The 19,918-nt window shown below is 39.5% G+C and overlaps 27 non-coding genes across 27 annotated transcripts; all 27 read right to left on the bottom strand.

Annotated features, from left to right (window-relative positions):
- Nucleotides 1-448: 448 nt before the first annotated feature.
- Nucleotides 449-520, bottom strand: trnae-uuc. The gene has a single exon. It is a non-coding gene; the product is annotated as a tRNA-Glu (tRNA).
- A 2,601-nt stretch (nt 521-3,121) lies between these two features.
- On the bottom strand, nt 3,122-3,193 carry trnae-uuc. The gene has a single exon. It is a non-coding gene; the product is annotated as a tRNA-Glu (tRNA).
- A 210-nt stretch (nt 3,194-3,403) lies between these two features.
- Nucleotides 3,404-3,476, bottom strand: trnar-acg. Its single transcript has one exon. It is a non-coding gene; the product is annotated as a tRNA-Arg (tRNA).
- A 591-nt stretch (nt 3,477-4,067) lies between these two features.
- Nucleotides 4,068-4,140, bottom strand: trnar-acg. The gene has a single exon. It is a non-coding gene; the product is annotated as a tRNA-Arg (tRNA).
- Nucleotides 4,141-5,123: 983 nt separating this feature from the next.
- On the bottom strand, nt 5,124-5,195 carry trnae-uuc. The gene has a single exon. It is a non-coding gene; the product is annotated as a tRNA-Glu (tRNA).
- Nucleotides 5,196-6,462: 1,267 nt separating this feature from the next.
- Nucleotides 6,463-6,534, bottom strand: trnae-uuc. The gene has a single exon. It is a non-coding gene; the product is annotated as a tRNA-Glu (tRNA).
- Nucleotides 6,535-6,744: 210 nt separating this feature from the next.
- On the bottom strand, nt 6,745-6,817 carry trnar-acg. Its single transcript has one exon. It is a non-coding gene; the product is annotated as a tRNA-Arg (tRNA).
- Nucleotides 6,818-7,136: 319 nt separating this feature from the next.
- On the bottom strand, nt 7,137-7,208 carry trnae-uuc. Its single transcript has one exon. It is a non-coding gene; the product is annotated as a tRNA-Glu (tRNA).
- A 210-nt stretch (nt 7,209-7,418) lies between these two features.
- On the bottom strand, nt 7,419-7,491 carry trnar-acg. The gene has a single exon. It is a non-coding gene; the product is annotated as a tRNA-Arg (tRNA).
- A 984-nt stretch (nt 7,492-8,475) lies between these two features.
- trnae-uuc lies at nt 8,476-8,547 on the bottom strand. Its single transcript has one exon. It is a non-coding gene; the product is annotated as a tRNA-Glu (tRNA).
- A 210-nt stretch (nt 8,548-8,757) lies between these two features.
- Nucleotides 8,758-8,830, bottom strand: trnar-acg. Its single transcript has one exon. It is a non-coding gene; the product is annotated as a tRNA-Arg (tRNA).
- A 984-nt stretch (nt 8,831-9,814) lies between these two features.
- On the bottom strand, nt 9,815-9,886 carry trnae-uuc. Its single transcript has one exon. It is a non-coding gene; the product is annotated as a tRNA-Glu (tRNA).
- A 205-nt stretch (nt 9,887-10,091) lies between these two features.
- trnar-acg lies at nt 10,092-10,164 on the bottom strand. The gene has a single exon. It is a non-coding gene; the product is annotated as a tRNA-Arg (tRNA).
- Nucleotides 10,165-11,148: 984 nt separating this feature from the next.
- Nucleotides 11,149-11,220, bottom strand: trnae-uuc. Its single transcript has one exon. It is a non-coding gene; the product is annotated as a tRNA-Glu (tRNA).
- A 205-nt stretch (nt 11,221-11,425) lies between these two features.
- Nucleotides 11,426-11,498, bottom strand: trnar-acg. The gene has a single exon. It is a non-coding gene; the product is annotated as a tRNA-Arg (tRNA).
- A 592-nt stretch (nt 11,499-12,090) lies between these two features.
- On the bottom strand, nt 12,091-12,163 carry trnar-acg. Its single transcript has one exon. It is a non-coding gene; the product is annotated as a tRNA-Arg (tRNA).
- A 984-nt stretch (nt 12,164-13,147) lies between these two features.
- trnae-uuc lies at nt 13,148-13,219 on the bottom strand. Its single transcript has one exon. It is a non-coding gene; the product is annotated as a tRNA-Glu (tRNA).
- Nucleotides 13,220-13,424: 205 nt separating this feature from the next.
- Nucleotides 13,425-13,497, bottom strand: trnar-acg. The gene has a single exon. It is a non-coding gene; the product is annotated as a tRNA-Arg (tRNA).
- Nucleotides 13,498-14,089: 592 nt separating this feature from the next.
- trnar-acg lies at nt 14,090-14,162 on the bottom strand. Its single transcript has one exon. It is a non-coding gene; the product is annotated as a tRNA-Arg (tRNA).
- A 984-nt stretch (nt 14,163-15,146) lies between these two features.
- Nucleotides 15,147-15,218, bottom strand: trnae-uuc. The gene has a single exon. It is a non-coding gene; the product is annotated as a tRNA-Glu (tRNA).
- A 205-nt stretch (nt 15,219-15,423) lies between these two features.
- trnar-acg lies at nt 15,424-15,496 on the bottom strand. Its single transcript has one exon. It is a non-coding gene; the product is annotated as a tRNA-Arg (tRNA).
- Nucleotides 15,497-16,480: 984 nt separating this feature from the next.
- Nucleotides 16,481-16,552, bottom strand: trnae-uuc. Its single transcript has one exon. It is a non-coding gene; the product is annotated as a tRNA-Glu (tRNA).
- A 210-nt stretch (nt 16,553-16,762) lies between these two features.
- On the bottom strand, nt 16,763-16,835 carry trnar-acg. The gene has a single exon. It is a non-coding gene; the product is annotated as a tRNA-Arg (tRNA).
- A 967-nt stretch (nt 16,836-17,802) lies between these two features.
- Nucleotides 17,803-17,874, bottom strand: trnae-uuc. The gene has a single exon. It is a non-coding gene; the product is annotated as a tRNA-Glu (tRNA).
- A 210-nt stretch (nt 17,875-18,084) lies between these two features.
- On the bottom strand, nt 18,085-18,157 carry trnar-acg. The gene has a single exon. It is a non-coding gene; the product is annotated as a tRNA-Arg (tRNA).
- Nucleotides 18,158-19,141: 984 nt separating this feature from the next.
- trnae-uuc lies at nt 19,142-19,213 on the bottom strand. The gene has a single exon. It is a non-coding gene; the product is annotated as a tRNA-Glu (tRNA).
- Nucleotides 19,214-19,423: 210 nt separating this feature from the next.
- On the bottom strand, nt 19,424-19,496 carry trnar-acg. The gene has a single exon. It is a non-coding gene; the product is annotated as a tRNA-Arg (tRNA).
- Between the last annotated feature and the right edge of the window lie 422 nt (nt 19,497-19,918).

Raw genomic sequence — 19,918 nt, forward strand, 5'->3', positions numbered from 1 at the left:
TGAAAAGTATACAGTATTTTTCCCAGCTTGATTTTGGTCAAATAAATCTAGTTTTGAGCCAAACAGGAGTCAAATATTCAATCTTCTGACCTGTTATCAGACACGTTATCCATTGCGCCACTGGCCGCACAGTCCAAGCTGAAGTCAGGACACACCTAGGCCAGTGTACACAGTCATAGCTTCTGTCACCGACAAGGTTCCTTGGGATTTCTGTTACAGATGCAAATCTTAATTTGATCCTCCTGTTGTTGCATGAATTTTACTGCAGAGCAAGAAATGCAGCCATGAAGTGTATTCAACGTTTTAAAATGCCTTGTATAATTTGAATCTACATAACATGTCACATTTCCTGTTGCTGAGGGAATATTGTTGTGTTGTGTGAAACTGCTGCCAGTTAAAATGCAGTATCTGTTGTTACACAAGTGCATCCCAAACGACAAGATATTCTTTCCCATACCGGGAGTTGAACCCGGGCCACCTGGGTGAAAACCAGGAATCCTAACCACTAGACCATATGGGAAGACACATACTTAAAATACACATCACAGACAAATCTTTAAATGTTGACATTATGCCTGTTGGATTAAAAGCTACATCTTTTTTTCTCTGAGATGTTGGGGAATGTCCAGATGAAATCAGTCTAAAATGAGTTTGAAGTGAGAACAGCCAGAAGCACTGAAAAGTATACAGTATCAATCCCGGCTTGATTTCAATAAATTAAATTAAGTATCGAGCCAGCCAGGAGTCGAACTAGAATCTTCTGATCCGTAGTCAGACACGTTATCCATTGCGCCACTGGCCCCACGTCTAAGCTGAAGTCAAGTCACAGCTAGACTAGTGTACACAGTCATTGTGTCTGTCAACAACAAGGTTCCTTGGTTTTCTGTTTCAGATGCATATCTTAATTTGATCCTCCTGTTGTTGCATGAATTTTACTGAAGAGCAAGAAATGCAAACTTGAAGTGTATTCAATGTTTAAAAAGTCTTGTAAATTATGAATCTACAAAACATGTCACATTTGCTGTTGCTGAGGGAATATTGTTGTGTTGTGTGATTCTGCTGCCAGTTAAAATGTGGTATCTGTTCTTACACAAGTGCATCCCAAATGACAAGATGTTCTTTCCCATACTGGGAGTTCAACCCGGGCGAAAACCAGGAATCCTAAAAGCCAGACCATATGGGAAGACAGTTACTTTAAAAAAACATCACAGACAAATCCATAAACGTTGAAATGATGCTTGTTGTAATTACAAGCTCCATCTTTTTCTCAGCGATGTTGGAGAAAAGTCCCATATAAAATCAGTCTAAAATGTGTTTGAATCGAGAACTGCCAGACACAATGAAAAGTATACAGTATTTTTCCCAGCTTGATTTTGGTCAAATAAATCTAGTTTTGAGCCAAACAGGAGTCAAATATTCAATCTTCTGACCTGTTATCAGACACGTTATCCATTGCGCCACTGGCCGCACAGTCAAGCTGAAGTCAGGACACACCTAGGCCAGTGTACACAGTCATAGCTTCTGTCACCGACAAGGTTCCTTGGGATTTCTGTTACAGATGCAAATCTTAATTTGATCCTCCTGTTGTTGCATGAATTTTACTGCAGAGCAAGAAATGCAGCAATGAAGTGTATTCAACGTTTAAAAAGCCTTGTATAATTTGAATCTACATAACATGTCACATTTCCTGTTGCTGAGGGAATATTGTTGTGTTGTGTGAAACTGCTGCCAGTTAAAATGCAGTATCTGTCTTTACACAAGTGCATCCCAAACGACAAGAAATTCTTTCCCATACCGGGAGTTGAACCCGGGCCACCTGGGTGAAAACCAGGACCTAACCACTAGACCATATGGGAAGACACATACTTAAAATACACATCACAGACAAATCTTTAAATGTTGACATTATGCCTGTTGGATTAAAAGCTACATCTTTTTTTCTCTGAGATGTTGGGGAATGTCCAGATGAAATCAGTCTAAAATGTGTTTGAATCGAGAACTGCCAGACACAATGAAAAGTATACAGTATTTTTCCCAGCTTGATTTTGGTCAAATAAATCTAGTTTTGAGCCAAACAGGAGTCAAATATTCAATCTTCTGACCTGTTATCAGACACGTTATCCATTGCGCCACTGGCCGCACAGTCAAGCTGAAGTCAGGACACACCTAGGCCAGTGTACACAGTCATAGCTTCTGTCACCGACAAGGTTCCTTGGGATTTCTGTTACAGATGCAAATCTTAATTTGATCCTCCTGTTGTTGCATGAATTTTACTGCAGAGCAAGAAATGCAGCAATGAAGTGTATTCAACGTTTAAAAAGCCTTGTATAATTTGAATCTACATAACATGTCACATTTCCTGTTGCTGAGGGAATATTGTTGTGTTGTGTGAAACTGCTGCCAGTTAAAATGCAGTATCTGTCTTTACACAAGTGCATCCCAAACGACAAGAAATTCTTTCCCATACCGGGAGTTGAACCCGGGCGAAAACCAGGAATCCTAAAAGCCAGACCATATGGGAAGACAGTTACTTTAAAAAAACATCACAGACAAATCCATAAACGTTGAAATGATGCTTGTTGTAATTACAAGCTCCATCTTTTTCTCAGCGATGTTGGAGAAAAGTCCCATATAAAATCAGTCTAAAATGTGTTTGAATCGAGAACTGCCAGACACAATGAAAAGTATACAGTATTTTTCCCAGCTTGATTTTGGTCAAATAAATCTAGTTTTGAGCCAAACAGGAGTCAAATATTCAATCTTCTGACCTGTTATCAGACACGTTATCCATTGCGCCACTGGCCGCACAGCCAAGCTGAAGTCAGGACACACCTAGGCCAAGTGTACACAGTCATAGCTTCTGTCACCGACAAGGTTCCTTGGGATTTCTGTTACAGATGCAAATCTTAATTTGATCTCCTGTGCATGAATTTTACTGCAGAGCAAGAAATGCAGCAATGAAGTGTATTCAACGTTTTAAAATGCCTTGTATAATTTGAATCTACATAACATGTCACATTTCCTGTTGCTGAGGGAATATTGTTGTGTTGTGTGAAACTGCTGCCAGTTAAAATGCAATATCTGTTGTTACACAAGTGCATCCCAAACGACAAGATATTCTTTCCCATACCGGGAGTTGAACCCGGGACACCTGGGTGAAAACCAGGAATCCTAACCGCTAGACCATATGGGAAGACACATACTTAAAATACACATCACAGGCAAATCTTTAAATGTTGACATTATGCCTGTTGGATTAAAAGCTACATCTTTTTTTCTCTGAGATGTTGGGGAATGTCCAGATGAAATCAGTCTAAAATGAGTTTGAAGTGAGAACAGCCAGAAGCACTGAAAAGTATACAGTATCAATCCCGGCTTGATTTCAATAAATTAAATTAAGTATTGAGCCAGCCAGGAGTCGAACCTAGAATCTTCTGATCCGTAGTCAGACACGTTATCCATTGCGCCACTGGCCCCACGTCTAAGCTGAAGTCAGGTCACAGCTAGACCAGTGTACACAGTCATTGTGTCTGTCAACAACAAGGTTCCATGGTTTTCTGTTTCAGATGCATATCTTAATTTGATCCTCCTGTTGTTGCATGAATTTTACTGAAGAGCAAGAAATGCAAACTTGAAGTGTATTCAATGTTTAAAAAGTCTTGTAAATTATGAATCTACAAAACATGTCACATTTGCTGTTGCTGAGGGAATATTGTTGTGTTGTGTGATTCTGCTGCCAGTTAAAATGTGGTATCTGTTCTTACACAAGTGCATCCCAAATGACAAGATGTTCTTTCCCATACTGGGAGTTCAACCCGGGCGAAAACCAGAATCCTAAAAGCCAGACCATATGGGAAGACAGTTACTTAAAAAAACATCACAGACAAATCCATAAACGTTGAAATTATGCTTGTTGTATTACAAGCTCCATCTTTTTTCTCAGAGATGTTGGAGAAAAGTCCCATATAAAATCAGTCTAAAATGAGTTTGAAGTGAGAACAGCCAGAAGCACTGAAAAGTATACAGTATCAATCCCGGCTTTGATTTCAATAAATTAAATTAAGTATTGAGCCAGCCAGGAGTCGAACCTAGAATCTTCTGATCCGTAGTCAGACACGTTATCCATTGCGCCACTGGCCCCACGTCTAAGCTGAAGTCAGGTCACAGCTAGACCAGTGTACACAGTCATTGTGTCTGTCAACAACAAGGTTCCATGGTTTTCTGTTTCAGATGCATATCTTAATTTGATCCTCCTGTTGTTGCATGAATTTTACTGAAGAGCAAGAAATGCAAACTTGAAGTGTATTCAATGTTTAAAAAGTCTTGTAAATTATGAATCTACAAAACATGTCACATTTGCTGTTGCTGAGGGAATATTGTTGTGTTGTGTGATTCTGCTGCCAGTTAAAATGTGGTATCTGTTCTTACACAAGTGCATCCCAAATGACAAGATGTTCTTTCCCATACTGGGAGTTCAACCCGGGCGAAAACCAGGAATCCTAAAAGCCAGACCATATGGGAAGACAGTTACTTAAAAAAACATCACAGACAAATCCATAAACGTTGAAATTATGCTTGTTGTATTACAAGCTCCATCTTTTTTCTCAGAGATGTTGGAGAAAAGTCCCATATAAAATCAGTCTAAAATGTGTTTGAATCGAGAACTGCCAGACACAATGAAAAGTACACAGTATTTTTCCCAGCTTGATTTTGGTCAAATAAATCTAGTTTTGAGCCAAACAGGAGTCAAATATTCAATCTTCTGACCTGTTATCAGACACGTTATCCATTGCGCCACTGGCCGCACAGCCAAGCTGAAGTCAGGACACACCTAGGCCAGTGTACACAGTCATAGCTTCTGTCACCGACAAGGTTCCTTGGGATTTCTGTTACAGATGCAAATCTTAATTTGATCCTCCTGTTGTTGCATGAATTTTACTGCAGAGCAAGAAATGCAGCAATGAAGTGTATTCAACGTTTAAAATGCCTTGTATAATTTGAATCTACATAACATGTCACATTTCCTGTTGCTGAGGGAATATTGTTGTGTTGTGTGAAACTGCTGCCAGTTAAAATGCAGTATCTGTTGTTACACAAGTGCATCCCAAACAACAAGATATTCTTTCCCATACCGGGAGTTGAACCCGGGCCACCTGGGTGAAAACCAGGAATCCTAACCGCTAGACCATATGGGAAGACACATACTTAAAATACACATCACAGACAAATCTTTAAATGTTGACATTATGCCTTTTGGATTAAAAGCTACATCTTTTTTTCTCTGAGATGTTGGGGAATGTCCAGATGAAATCAGTCTAAAATGAGTTTGAAGTGAGAACAGCCAGAAGCACTGAAAAGTATACAGTATCAATCCCGGCTTGATTTCAATAAATTAAATTAAGTATCGAGCCAGCCAGGAGTCGAAACTAGAATCTTCTGATCCGTAGTCAGACACGTTATCCATTGCGCCACTGGCCCCACGTCTAAGCTGAAGTCAAGTCACAGCTAGACCAGTGTACACAGTCATTGTGTCTGTCAACAACAAGGTTCCTTGGTTTTCTGTTTCAGATGCATATCTTAATTTGATCCTCCTGTTGTTGCATGAATTTTACTGAAGAGCAAGAAATGCAAACTTGAAGTGTATTCAATGTTTAAAAAGTCTTGTAAATTATGAATCTACAAAACATGTCACATTTGCTGTTGCTGAGGGAATATTGTTGTGTTGTGTGATTCTGCTGCCAGTTAAAATGTGGTATCTGTTCTTACACAAGTGCATCCCAAATGACAAGATGTTCTTTCCCATACTGGGAGTTCAACCCGGGCGAAAACCAGGAATCCTAAAAGCCAGACCATATGGGAAGACAGTTACTTTAAAAAAACATCACAGACAAATCCATAAACGTTGAAATGATGCTTGTTGTAATTACAAGCTCCATCTTTTTCTCAGCGATGTTGGAGAAAAGTCCCATATAAAATCAGTCTAAAATGTGTTTGAATCGAGAACTGCCAGACCCAATGAAAAGTATACAGTATTTTTCCCAGCTTGATTTTGGTCAAATAAATCTAGTTTTGAGCCAAACAGGAGTCAAATATTCAATCTTCTGACCTGTTATCAGACACGTTATCCATTGCGCCACTGGCCGCACAGCCAAGCTGAAGTCAGGACACACCTAGGCCAGTGTACACAGTCATAGCTTCTGTCACCGACAAGGTTCCTTGGGATTTCTGTTACAGATGCAAATCTTAATTTGATCCTCCTGTTGTTGCATGAATTTTACTGCAGAGCAAGAAATGCAGCAATGAAGTGTATTCAACGTTTAAAATGCCTTGTATAATTTGAATCGACATAACATGTCACATTTCCTGTTGCTGAGGGAATATTGTTGTGTTGTGTGAAACTGCTGCCAGTTAAAATGCAATATCTGTTGTTACACAAGTGCATCCCAAACGACAAGATATTCTTTCCCATACCGGGAGTTGAACCCGGGCCACCTGGGTGAAAACCAGGAATCCTAACCGCTAGACCATATGGGAAGACACATACTTAAAATACACATCACAGACAAATCTTTAAATGTTGACATTATGCCTGTTGGATTAAAAGCTACATCTTTTTTTCTCTGAGATGTTGGGGAATGTCCAGATGAAATCAGTCTAAAATGAGTTTGAAGTGAGAACAGCCAGAAGCACTGAAAAGTATACAGTATCAATCCCGGCTTGATTTCAATAAATTAAATTAAGTATCGAGCCAGCCAGGAGTCGAACCTAGAATCTTCTGATCCGTAGTCAGACACGTTATCCATTGCGCCACTGGCCCCACGTCTAAGCTGAAGTCAGGTCACAGCTAGACCAGTGTACACAGTCATAGCTTCTGTCACCGACAAGGTTCCTTGGGATTTCTGTTACAGATGCAAATCTTAATTTGATCCTCCTGTTGTTGCATGAATTTTACTGCAGAGCAAGAAATGCAGCAATGAAGTGTATTCAACGTTTAAAATGCCTTGTATAATTTGAATCTACAAAACATGTCACATTTCCTGTTGCTGAGGGAATATTGTTGTGTTGTGTGAAACTGCTGCCAGTTAAAATGCAGTATCTGTTGTTACACAAGTGCATCCCAAACAACAAGATATTCTTTCCCATACCGGGAGTTGAACCCGGGCCACCTGGGTGAAAACCAGGAATCCTAACCGCTAGACCATATGGGAAGACACATACTTAAAATACACATCACAGACAAATCTTTAAATGTTGACATTATGCCTTTTGGATTAAAAGCTACATCTTTTTTTCTCTGAGATGTTGGGGAATGTCCAGATGAAATCAGTCTAAAATGAGTTTGAAGTGAGAACAGCCAGAAGCACTGAAAAGTATACAGTATCAATCCCGGCTTGATTTCAATAAATTAAATTAAGTATCGAGCCAGCCAGGAGTCGAACCTAGAATCTTCTGATCCGTAGTCAGACACGTTATCCATTGCGCCACTGGCCCCACGTCTAAGCTGAAGTCAGGACACAGCTAGACCAGTGTACACAGTCATTGTGTCTGTCAACAACAAGGTTCCTTGGTTTTCTGTTTCAGATGCATATCTTAATTTGATCCTCCTGTTGTTGCATGAATTTTACTGAAGAGCAAGAAATGCAAACTTGAAGTGTATTCAATGTTTAAAAAGTCTTGTAAATTATGAATCTACAAAACATGTCACATTTGCTGTTGCTGAGGGAATATTGTTGTGTTGTGTGATTCTGCTGCCAGTTAAAATGTGGTATCTGTTCTTACACAAGTGCATCCCAAATGACAAGATGTTCTTTCCCATACTGGGAGTTCAACCCGGGCGAAAACCAGAAATCCTAAAAGCCAGACCATATGGGAAGACAGTTACTTTAAAAAAACATCGCAGACAAATCCATAAACGTTGAAATGATGCTTGTTGTAATTACAAGCTCCATCTTTTTCTCAGCGATGTTGGAGAAAAGTCCCATATAAAATCAGTCTAAAATGTGTTTGAATCGAGAACTGCCAGACACAATGAAAAGTATACAGTATTTTTCCCAGCTTGATTTTGGTCAAATAAATCTAGTTTTGAGCCAAACAGGAGTCAAATATTCAATCTTCTGACCTGTTATCAGACACGTTATCCATTGCGCCACTGGCCGCACAGCCAAGCTGAAGTCAGGACACACCTAGGCCAGTGTACACAGTCATAGCTTCTGTCACCGACAAGGTTCCTTGGGATTTCTGTTACAGATGCAAATCTTAATTTGATCCTCCTGTTGTTGCATGAATTTTACTGCAGAGCAAGAAATGCAGCAATGAAGTGTATTCAACGTTTAAAATGCCTCGTATAATTTGAATCTACATAACATGTCACATTTCCTGTTGCTGAGGGAATATTGTTGTGTTGTGTGAAACTGCTGCCAGTTAAAATGCAGTATCTGTTGTTACACAAGTGCATCCCAAACAACAAGATATTCTTTCACATACCGGGAGTTGAACCCAGGCCACCTGGGTGAAAACCAGGAATCCTAACCGCTAGACCATATGGGAAGACACATACTTAAAATACACATCACAGACAAATCTTTAAATGTTGACATTATGCCTTTTGGATTAAAAGCTACATCTTTTTTTCTCTGAGATGTTGGGGAATGTCCAGATGAAATCAGTCTAAAATGAGTTTGAAGTGAGAACAGCCAGAAGCACTGAAAAGTATACAGTATCAATCCCGGCTTGATTTCAATCAATTAAATTAAGTATCGAGCCAGCCAGGAGTCGAACCTAGAATCTTCTGATCCGTAGTCAGACACGTTATCCATTGCGCCACTGGCCCCACGTCTAAGCTGAAGTCAGGTCACAGCTAGACCAGTGTACACAGTCATTGTGTCTGTCAACAACAAGGTTCCTTGGTTTTCTGTTTCAGATGCATATCTTAATTTGATCCTCCTGTTGTTGCATGAATTTTACTGAAGAGCAAGAAATGCAAACTTGAAGTGTATTCAATGTTTAAAAAGTCTTGTAAATTATGAATCTACAAAACATGTCACATTTGCTGTTGCTGAGGGAATATTGTTGTGTTGTGTGATTCTGCTGCCAGTTAAAATGTGGTATCTGTTCTTACACAAGTGCATCCCAAATGACAAGATGTTCTTTCCCATACTGGGAGTTCAACCCGGGCGAAAACCAGAAATCCTAAAAGCCAGACCATATGGGAAGACAATTACTTTAAAAAAACATCACAGACAAATCCATAAACGTTGAAATGATGCTTGTTGTAATTACAAGCTCCATCTTTTTCTCAGCGATGTTGGAGAAAAGTCCCATATAAAATCAGTCTAAAATGTGTTTGAATCGAGAACTGCCAGACACAATGAAAAGTATACAGTATTTTTCCCAGCTTGATTTTGGTCAAATAAATCTAGTTTTGAGCCAAACAGGAGTCAAATATTCAATCTTCTGACCTGTTATCAGACACGTTATCCATTGCGCCACTGGCCGCACAGCCAAGCTGAAGTCAGGACACACCTAGGCCAGTGTACACAGTCATAGCTTCTGTCACCGACAAGGTTCCTTGGGATTTCTGTTACAGATGCAAATCTTAATTTGATCCTCCTGTTGTTGCATGAATTTTACTGCAGAGCAAGAAATGCAGCAATGAAGTGTATTCAACGTTTAAAATGCCTTGTATAATTTGAATCTACATAACATGTCACATTTCCTGTTGCTGAGGGAATATTGTTGTGTTGTGTGAAACTGCTGCCAGTTAAAATGCAGTATCTGTTGTTACACAAGTGCATCCCAAACAACAAGATATTCTTTCCCATACCGGGAGTTGAACCCGGGACACCTGGGTGAAAACCAGGAATCCTAACCGCTAGACCATATGGGAAGACACATACTTAAAATACACATCACAGACAAATCTTTAAATGTTGACATTATGCCTTTTGGATTAAAAGCTACATCTTTTTTTCTCTGAGATGTTGGGGAATGTCCAGATGAAATCAGTCTAAAATGAGTTTGAAGTGAGAACAGCCAGAAGCACTGAAAAGTATACAGTATCAATCCCGGCTTGGTTTCAATCAATTAAATATCGAGTCAGCCAGGAGTCGAACCTAGAATCTTCTGATCCGTAGTCAGACACGTTATCCATTGCGCCACTGGCCCCACGTCTAAGCTGAAGTCAGGTCACAGCTAGACCAGTGTACACAGTCATTGTGTCTGTCAACAACAAGGTTCCTTGGTTTTCTGTTTCAGATGCATATCTTAATTTGATCCTCCTGTTGTTGCATGAATTTTACTGAAGAGCAAGAAATGCAAACTTGAAGTGTATTCAATGTTTAAAAAGTCTTGTAAATTATGAATCTACAAAACATGTCACATTTGCTGTTGCTGAGGGAATATTGTTGTGTTGTGTGATTCTGCTGCCAGTTAAAATGTGGTATCTGTTCTTACACAAGTGCATCCCAAATGACAAGATGTTCTTTCCCATACTGGGAGTTCAACCCGGGCGAAAACCAGAAATCCTAAAAGCCAGACCATATGGGAAGACAATTACTTTAAAAAAACATCACAGACAAATCCATAAACGTTGAAATGATGCTTGTTGTAATTACAAGCTCCATCTTTTTCTCAGCGATGTTGGAGAAAAGTCCCATATAAAATCAGTCTAAAATGTGTTTGAATCGAGAACTGCCAGACACAATGAAAAGTATACAGTATTTTTCCCAGCTTGATTTTGGTCAAATAAATCTAGTTTTGAGCCAAACAGGAGTCAAATATTCAATCTTCTGACCTGTTATCAGACACGTTATCCATTGCGCCACTGGCCGCACAGCCAAGCTGAAGTCAGGACACACCTAGGCCAGTGTACACAGTCATAGCTTCTGTCACCGACAAGGTTCCTTGGGATTTCTGTTACAGATGCAAATCTTAATTTGATCCTCCTGTTGTTGCATGAATTTTACTGCAGAGCAAGAAATGCAGCAATGAAGTGTATTCAACGTTTAAAATGCCTTGTATAATTTGAATCTACATAACATGTCACATTTCCTGTTGCTGAGGGAATATTGTTGTGTTGTGTGAAACTGCTGCCAGTTAAAATGCAGTATCTGTTGTTACACAAGTGCATCCCAAACAACAAGATATTCTTTCCCATACCGGGAGTTGAACCCGGGACACCTGGGTGAAAACCAGGAATCCTAACCGCTAGACCATATGGGAAGACACATACTTAAAATACACATCACAGACAAATCTTTAAATGTTGACATTATGCCTTTTGGATTAAAAGCTACATCTTTTTTTCTCTGAGATGTTGGGGAATGTCCAGATGAAATCAGTCTAAAATGAGTTTGAAGTGAGAACAGCCAGAAGCACTGAAAAGTATACAGTATCAATCCCGGCTTGGTTTCAATCAATTAAATATCGAGTCAGCCAGGAGTCGAACCTAGAATCTTCTGATCCGTAGTCAGACACGTTATCCATTGCGCCACTGGCCCCACGTCTAAGCTGAAGTCAGGTCACAGCTAGACCAGTGTACACAGTCATTGTGTCTGTCAACAACAAGGTTCCTTGGTTTTCTGTTTCAGATGCATATCTTAATTTGATCCTCCTGTTGTTGCATGAATTTTACTGAAGAGCAAGAAATGCAAACTTGAAGTGTATTCAATGTTTAAAAAGTCTTGTAAATTATGAATCTACAAAACATGTCACATTTGCTGTTGCTGAGGGAATATTGTTGTGTTGTGTGATTCTGCTGCCAGTTAAAATGTGGTATCTGTTCTTACACAAGTGCATCCCAAATGACAAGATGTTCTTTCCCATACTGGGAGTTCAACCCGGGCGAAAACCAGAAATCCTAAAAGCCAGACCATATGGGAAGACAATTACTTTAAAAAAACATCACAGACAAATCCATAAACGTTGAAATGATGCTTGTTGTAATTACAAGCTCCATCTTTTTCTCAGCGATGTTGGAGAAAAGTCCCATATAAAATCAGTCTAAAATGTGTTTGAATCGAGAACTGCCAGAAGCACTGAAAAGTATACAGTATCAATCCCGGCTTGATTTCAATCAATTAAATTAAGTATCGAGCCAGCCAGGAGTCGAACCTAGAATCTTCTGATCCGTAGTCAGACACGTTATCCATTGCGCCACTGGCCCCACGTCTAAGCTGAAGTCAGGTCACAGCTAGACCAGTGTACACAGTCATTGTGTCTGTCAACAACAAGGTTCCTTGGTTTTCTGTTTCAGATGCATATCTTAATTTGATCCTCCTGTTGTTGCATGAATTTTACTGAAGAGCAAGAAATGCAAACTTGAAGTGTATTCAATGTTTAAAAAGTCTTGTAAATTATGAATCTACAAAACATGTCACATTTGCTGTTGCTGAGGGAATATTGTTGTGTTGTGTGATTCTGCTGCCAGTTAAAATGTGGTATCTGTTCTTACACAAGTGCATCCCAAATGACAAGATGTTCTTTCCCATACTGGGAGTTCAACCCGGGCGAAAACCAGAAATCCTAAAAGCCAGACCATATGGGAAGACAATTACTTTAAAAAAACATCACAGACAAATCCATAAACGTTGAAATGATGCTTGTTGTAATTACAAGCTCCATCTTTTTCTCAGCGATGTTGGAGAAAAGTCCCATATAAAATCAGTCTAAAATGTGTTTGAATCGAGAACTGCCAGACACAATGAGAAGTATACAGTATTTTTCCCAGCTTGATTTTGGTCAAATAAATCTAGTTTTGAGCCAAACAGGAGTCAAATATTCAATCTTCTGACCTGCTATCAGACACGTTATCCATTGCGCCACTGGCCGCACAGCCAAGCTGAAGTCAGGACACACCTAGGCCAGTGTACACAGTCATAGCTTCTGTCACCGACAAGGTTCCTTGGGATTTCTGTTACAGATGCAAATCTTAATTTGATCCTCCTGTTGTTGCATGAATTTTACTGCAGAGCAAGAAATGCAGCAATGAAGTGTATTCAACGTTTAAAATGACTTGTATAATTTGAATCTACATAACATGTCACATTTCCTGTTGCTGAGGGAATATTGTTGTGTTGTGTGAAACTGCTGCCAGTTAAAATGCAGTATCTGTTGTTACACAAGTGCATCCCAAACAACAAGATATTCTTTCCCATACCGGGAGTTGAACCCGGGCCACCTGGGTGAAAACCAGGAATCCTAACCGCTAGACCATATGGGAAGACACATACTTAAAATACACATCACAGACAAATCTTTAAATGTTGACATTATGCCTTTTGGATTAAAAGCTACATCTTTTTTTCTCTGAGATGTTGGGGAATGTCCAGATGAAATCAGTCTAAAATGAGTTTGAAGTGAGAACAGCCAGAAGCACTGAAAAGTATACAGTATCAATCCCGGCTTGATTTCAATCAATTAAATATCGAGTCAGCCAGGAGTCGAACCTAGAATCTTCTGATCCGTAGTCAGACACGTTATCCATTGCGCCACTGGCCCCACGTCTAAGCTGAAGTCAGGTCACAGCTAGACCAGTGTACACAGTCATTGTGTCTGTCAACAACAAGGTTCCTTGGTTTTCTGTTTCAGATGCATATCTTAATTTGATCCTCCTGTTGTTGCATGAATTTTACTGAAGAGCAAGAAATGCAAACTTGAAGTGTATTCAATGTTTAAAAAGTCTTGTAAATTATGAATCTACAAAACATGTCACATTTGCTGTTGCTGAGGGAATATTGTTGTGTTGTGTGATTCTGCTGCCAGTTAAAATGTGGTATCTGTTCTTACACAAGTGCATCCCAAATGACAAGATGTTCTTTCCCATACAGGGAGTTCAACCCGGGCGAAAACCAGAAATCCTAAAAGCCAGACCATATGGGAAGACAGTTACTTTAAAAAAACATCACAGACAAATCCATAAACGTTGAAATGATGCTTGTTGTAATTACAAGCTCCATCTTTTTCTCAGCGATGTTGGAGAAAAGTCCCATATAAAATCAGTCTAAAATGTGTTTGAATCGAGAACTGCCAGAAGCACTGAAAAGTATACAGTATCAATCCCGGCTTGATTTCAATCAATTAAATTAAGTATCGAGCCAGCCAGGAGTCGAACCTAGAATCTTCTGATCCGTAGTCAGACACGTTATCCATTGCGCCACTGGCCCCACGTCTAAGCTGAAGTCAGGTCACAGCTAGACCAGTGTACACAGTCATTGTGTCTGTCAACAACAAGGTTCCTTGGTTTTCTGTTTCAGATGCATATCTTAATTTGATCCTCCTGTTGTTGCATGAATTTTACTGAAGAGCAAGAAATGCAAACTTGAAGTGTATTCAATGTTTAAAAAGTCTTGTAAATTATGAATCTACAAAACATGTCACATTTGCTGTTGCTGAGGGAATATTGTTGTGTTGTGTGATTCTGCTGCCAGTTAAAATGTGGTATCTGTTCTTACACAAGTGCATCCCAAATGACAAGATGTTCTTTCCCATACTGGGAGTTCAACCCGGGCGAAAACCAGAAATCCTAAAAGCCAGACCATATGGGAAGACAATTACTTTAAAAAAACATCACAGACAAATCCATAAACGTTGAAATGATGCTTGTTGTAATTACAAGCTCCATCTTTTTCTCAGCGATGTTGGAGAAAAGTCCCATATAAAATCAGTCTAAAATGTGTTTGAATCGAGAACTGCCAGACACAATGAAAAGTATACAGTATTTTTCCCAGCTTGATTTTGGTCAAATAAATCTAGTTTTGAGCCAAACAGGAGTCAAATATTCAATCTTCTGACCTGTTATCAGACACGTTATCCATTGCGCCACTGGCCGCACAGCCAAGCTGAAGTCAGGACACACCTAGGCCAGTGTACACAGTCATAGCTTCTGTCACCGACAAGGTTCCTTGGGATTTCTGTTACAGATGCAAATCTTAATTTGATCCTCCTGTTGTTGCATGAATTTTACTGCAGAGCAAGAAATGCAGCAATGAAGTGTATTCAACGTTTAAAATGCCTTGTATAATTTGAATCTACATAACATGTCACATTTCCTGTTGCTGAGGGAATATTGTTGTGTTGTGTGAAACTGCTGCCAGTTAAAATGCAGTGTCTGTTGTTACACAAGTGCATCCCAAACAACAAGATATTCTTTCCCATACCGGGAGTTGAACCCGGGCCACCTGGGTGAAAACCAGGAATCCTAACCGCTAGACCATATGGGAAGACACATACTTAAAATACACATCACAGACAAATCTTTAAATGTTGACATTATGCCTTTTGGATTAAAAGCTACATCTTTTTTTCTCTGAGATGTTGGGGAATGTCCAGATGAAATCAGTCTAAAATGAGTTTGAAGTGAGAACAGCCAGAAGCACTGAAAAGTATACAGTATCAATCCCGGCTTGATTTCAATCAATTAAATATCGAGTCAGCCAGGAGTCGAACCTAGAATCTTCTGATCCGTAGTCAGACACGTTATCCATTGCGCCACTGGCCCCACGTCTAAGCTGAAGTCAGGTCACAGCTAGACCAGTGTACACAGTCATTGTGTCTGTCAACAACAAGGTTCCTTGGTTTTCTGTTTCAGATGCATATCTTAATTTGATCCTCCTGTTGTTGCATGAATTTTACTGAAGAGCAAGAAATGCAAACTTGAAGTGTATTCAATGTTTAAAAAGTCTTGTAAATTATGAATCTACAAAACATGTCACATTTGCTGTTGCTGAGGGAATATTGTTGTGTTGTGTGATTCTGCTGCCAGTTAAAATGTGGTATCTGTTCTTACACAAGTGCATCCCAAATGACAAGATGTTCTTTCCCATACTGGGAGTTCAACCCGGGCGAAAACCAGAAATCCTAAAAGCCAGACCATATGGGAAGACAGTTACTTTAAAAAAACATCACAGACAAATCCATAAACGTTGAAATGATGCTTGTTGTAATTACAAGCTCCATCTTTTTCTCAGCGATGTTGGAGAAAAGTCCCATATAAAATCAGTCTAAAATGTGTTTGAATCGAGAACTGCCAGACACAATGAAAAGTATACAGTATTTTTCCCAGCTTGATTTTGGTCAAATAAATCTAGTTTTGAGCCAAACAGGAGTCAAATATTCAATCTTCTGACCTGTTATCAGACACGTTATCCATTGCGCCACTGGCCGCACAGCCAAGCTGAAGTCAGGACACACCTAGGCCAGTGTACACAGTCATAGCTTCTGTCACCGACAAGGTTCCTTGGGATTTCTGTTACAGATGCAAATCTTAATTTGATCCTCCTGTTGTTGCATGAATTTTACTGCAGAGCAAGAAATGCAGCAATGAAGTGTATTCAACGTTTAAAATGCCTTGTATAATTTGAATCTACATAACATGTCACATTTCCTGTTGCTGAGGGAATATTGTTGTGTTGTGTGAAACTGCTGCCAGTTAAAATGCAGTATCTGTTGTTACACAAGTGCATCCCAAACAACAAGATATTCTTTCCCATACCAGGAGTTGAACCCGGGCCACCTGGGTGAAAACCAGGAATCCTAACCGCTAGACCATATGGGAAGACACATACTTAAAATACACATCACAGACAAATCTTTAAATGTTGACATTATGCCTTTTGGATTAAAAGCTACATCTTTTTTTCTCTGAGATGTTGGGGAATGTCCAGATGAAATCAGTCTAAAATGAGTTTGAAGTGAGAACAGCCAGAAGCACTGAAAAGTATACAGTATCAATCCCGGCTTGATTTCAATAAATTAAATTAAGTATCGAGCCAGCCAGGAGTCGAACCTAGAATCTTCTGATCCGTAGTCAGACACGTTATCCATTGCGCCACTGGCCCCACGTCTAAGCTGAAGTCAGGTCACAGCTAGACCAGTGTACACAGTCATTGTGTCTGTCAACAACAAGGTTCCTTGGTTTTCTGTTTCAGATGCATATCTTAATTTGATCCTCCTGTTGTTGCATGAATTTTACTGAAGAGCAAGAAATGCAAACTTGAAGTGTATTCAATGTTTAAAAAGTCTTGTAAATTATGAATCTACAAAACATGTCACATTTGCTGTTGCTGAGGGAATATTGTTGTGTTGTGTGATTCTGCTGCCAGTTAAAATGTGGTATCTGTTCTTACACAAGTGCATCCCAAATGACAAGATGTTCTTTCCCATACAGGGAGTTCAACCCGGGCGAAAACCAGAAATCCTAAAAGCCAGACCATATGGGAAGACAGTTACTTTAAAAAAACATCACAGACAAATCCATAAACGTTGAAATGATGCTTGTTGTAATTACAAGCTCCATCTTTTTCTCAGCGATGTTGGAGAAAAGTCCCATATAAAATGAGTCTAAAATGTGTTTGAATCGAGAACTGCCAGACACAATGAAAAGTATACAGTATTTTTTCCAGCTTGATTTTGGTCAAATAAATCTAGTTTTGAGCCAAACAGGAGTCAAATATTCAATCTTCTGACCTGTTATCAGACACTGGCCGCACAGCCAAGCTGAAGTCAGGACACACCTAGGCCAGTGTACACAGTCATAGCTTCTGTCACCGACAAGGTTCCTTGGGATTTCTGTTACAGATGCAAATCTTAATTTGATCCTCCTGTTGTTGCATGAATTTTACTGCAGAGCAAGAAATGCAGCAATGAAGTGTATTCAACGTTTAAAATGCCTTGTATAATTTGAATCTACATAACATGTCACATTTCCTGTTGCTGAGGGAATATTGTTGTGTTGTGTGAAACTGCTGCCAGTTAAAATGCAGTATCTGTTGTTACACAAGTGCATCCCAAACAACAAGATATTCTTTCCCATACCGGGAGTTGAACCCGGGCCACCTGGGTGAAAACCAGGAATCCTAACCGCTAGACCATATGGGAAGACACATACTTAAAATACACATCACAGACAAATCTTTAAATGTTGACATTATGCCTTTTGGATTAAAAGCTACATCTTTTTTTCTCTGAGATGTTGGGGAATGTCCAGATGAAATCAGTCTAAAATGAGTTTGAAGTGAGAACAGCCAGAAGCACTGAAAAGTATACAGTATCAATCCCGGCTTGATTTCAATCAATTAAATTAAGTATCGAGCCAGCCAGGAGTCGAACCTAGAATCTTCTGATCCGTAGTCAGACACGTTATCCATTGCGCCACTGGCCCCACGTCTAAGCTGAAGTCAGGTCACAGCTAGACCAGTGTACACAGTCATTGTGTCTGTCAACAACAAGGTTCCTTGGTTTTCTGTTTCAGATGCATATCTTAATTTGATCCTCCTGTTGTTGCATGAATTTTACTGAAGAGCAAGAAATGCAAACTTGAAGTGTATTCAATGTTTAAAAAGTCTTGTAAATTATGAATCTACAAAACATGTCACATTTGCTGTTGCTGAGGGAATATTGTTGTGTTGTGTGATTCTGCTGCCAGTTAAAATGTGGTATCTGTTCTTACACAAGTGCATCCCAAATGACAAGATGTTCTTTCCCATACAGGGAGTTCAACCCGGGCGAAAACCAGAAATCCTAAAAGCCAGACCATATGGGAAGACAGTTACTTTAAAAAAACATCACAGACAAATCCATAAACGTTGAAATGATGCTTGTTGTAATTACAAGCTCCATCTTTTTCTCAGCGATGTTGGAGAAAAGTCCCATATAAAATCAGTCTAAAATGTGTTTGAATCGAGAACTGCCAGACACAATGAAAAGTATACAGTATTTTTCCCAGCTTGATTTTGGTCAAATAAATCTAGTTTTGAGCCAAACAGGAGTCAAATATTCAATCTTCTGACCTGTTATCAGACACGTTATCCATTGCGCCACTGGCCGCACAGCCAAGCTGAAGTCAGGACACACCTAGGCCAGTGTACACAGTCATAGCTTCTGTCACCGACAAGGTTCCTTGGGATTTCTGTTACAGATGCAAATCTTAATTTGATCCTCCTGTTGTTGCATGAATTTTACTGCAGAGCAAGAAATACAGCAATGAAGTGTATTCAACGTTTAAAATGCCTTGTATAATTTGAATCTACATAACATGTCACATTTCCTGTTGCTGAGGGAATATTGTTGTGTTGTGTGAAACTGCTGCCAGTTAAAATGCAGTATCTGTTGTTACACAAGTGCATCCCAAACAACAAGATATTCTTTCCCATACCAGGAGTTGAACCCGGGCCACCTGGGTGAAAACCAGGAATCCTAACCGCTAGACCATATGGGAAGACACATACTTAAAATACACATCACAGACAAATCTTTAAATGTTGACATTATGCCTTTTGGATTAAAAGCTACATCTTTTTTTCTCTGAGATGTTGGGGAATGTCCAGATGAAATCAGTCTAAAATGAGTTTGAAGTGAGAACAGCCAGAAGCACTGAAAAGTATACAGTATCAATCCCGGCTTGATTTCAATCAATTAAATTAAGTATCGAGCCAGCCAGGAGTCGAACCTAGAATCTTCTGATCCGTAGTCAGACACGTTATCCATTGCGCCACTGGCCCCACGTCTAAGCTGAAGTCAGGTCACAGCTAGACCAGTGTACACAGTCATTGTGTCTGTCAACAACAAGGTTCCTTGGTTTTCTGTTTCAGATGCATATCTTAATTTGATCCTCCTGTTGTTGCATGAATTTTACTGAAGAGCAAGAAATGCAAACTTGAAGTGTATTCAATGTTTAAAAAGTCTTGTAAATTATGAATCTACAAAACATGTCACATTTGCTGTTGCTGAGGGAATATTGTTGTGTTGTGTGATTCTGCTGCCAGTTAAAATGTGGTATCTGTTCTTACACAAGTGCATCCCAAATGACAAGATGTTCTTTCCCATACAGGGAGTTCAACCCGGGCGAAAACCAGAAATCCTAAAAGCCAGACCATATGGGAAGACAGTTACTTTAAAAAAACATCACAGACAAATCCATAAA

This window comes from Oncorhynchus mykiss, unplaced genomic scaffold, assembly GCF_013265735.2.
Source record: "Oncorhynchus mykiss isolate Arlee unplaced genomic scaffold, USDA_OmykA_1.1 un_scaffold_304, whole genome shotgun sequence".
NCBI lineage: Eukaryota > Metazoa > Chordata > Actinopteri > Salmoniformes > Salmonidae > Oncorhynchus > Oncorhynchus mykiss.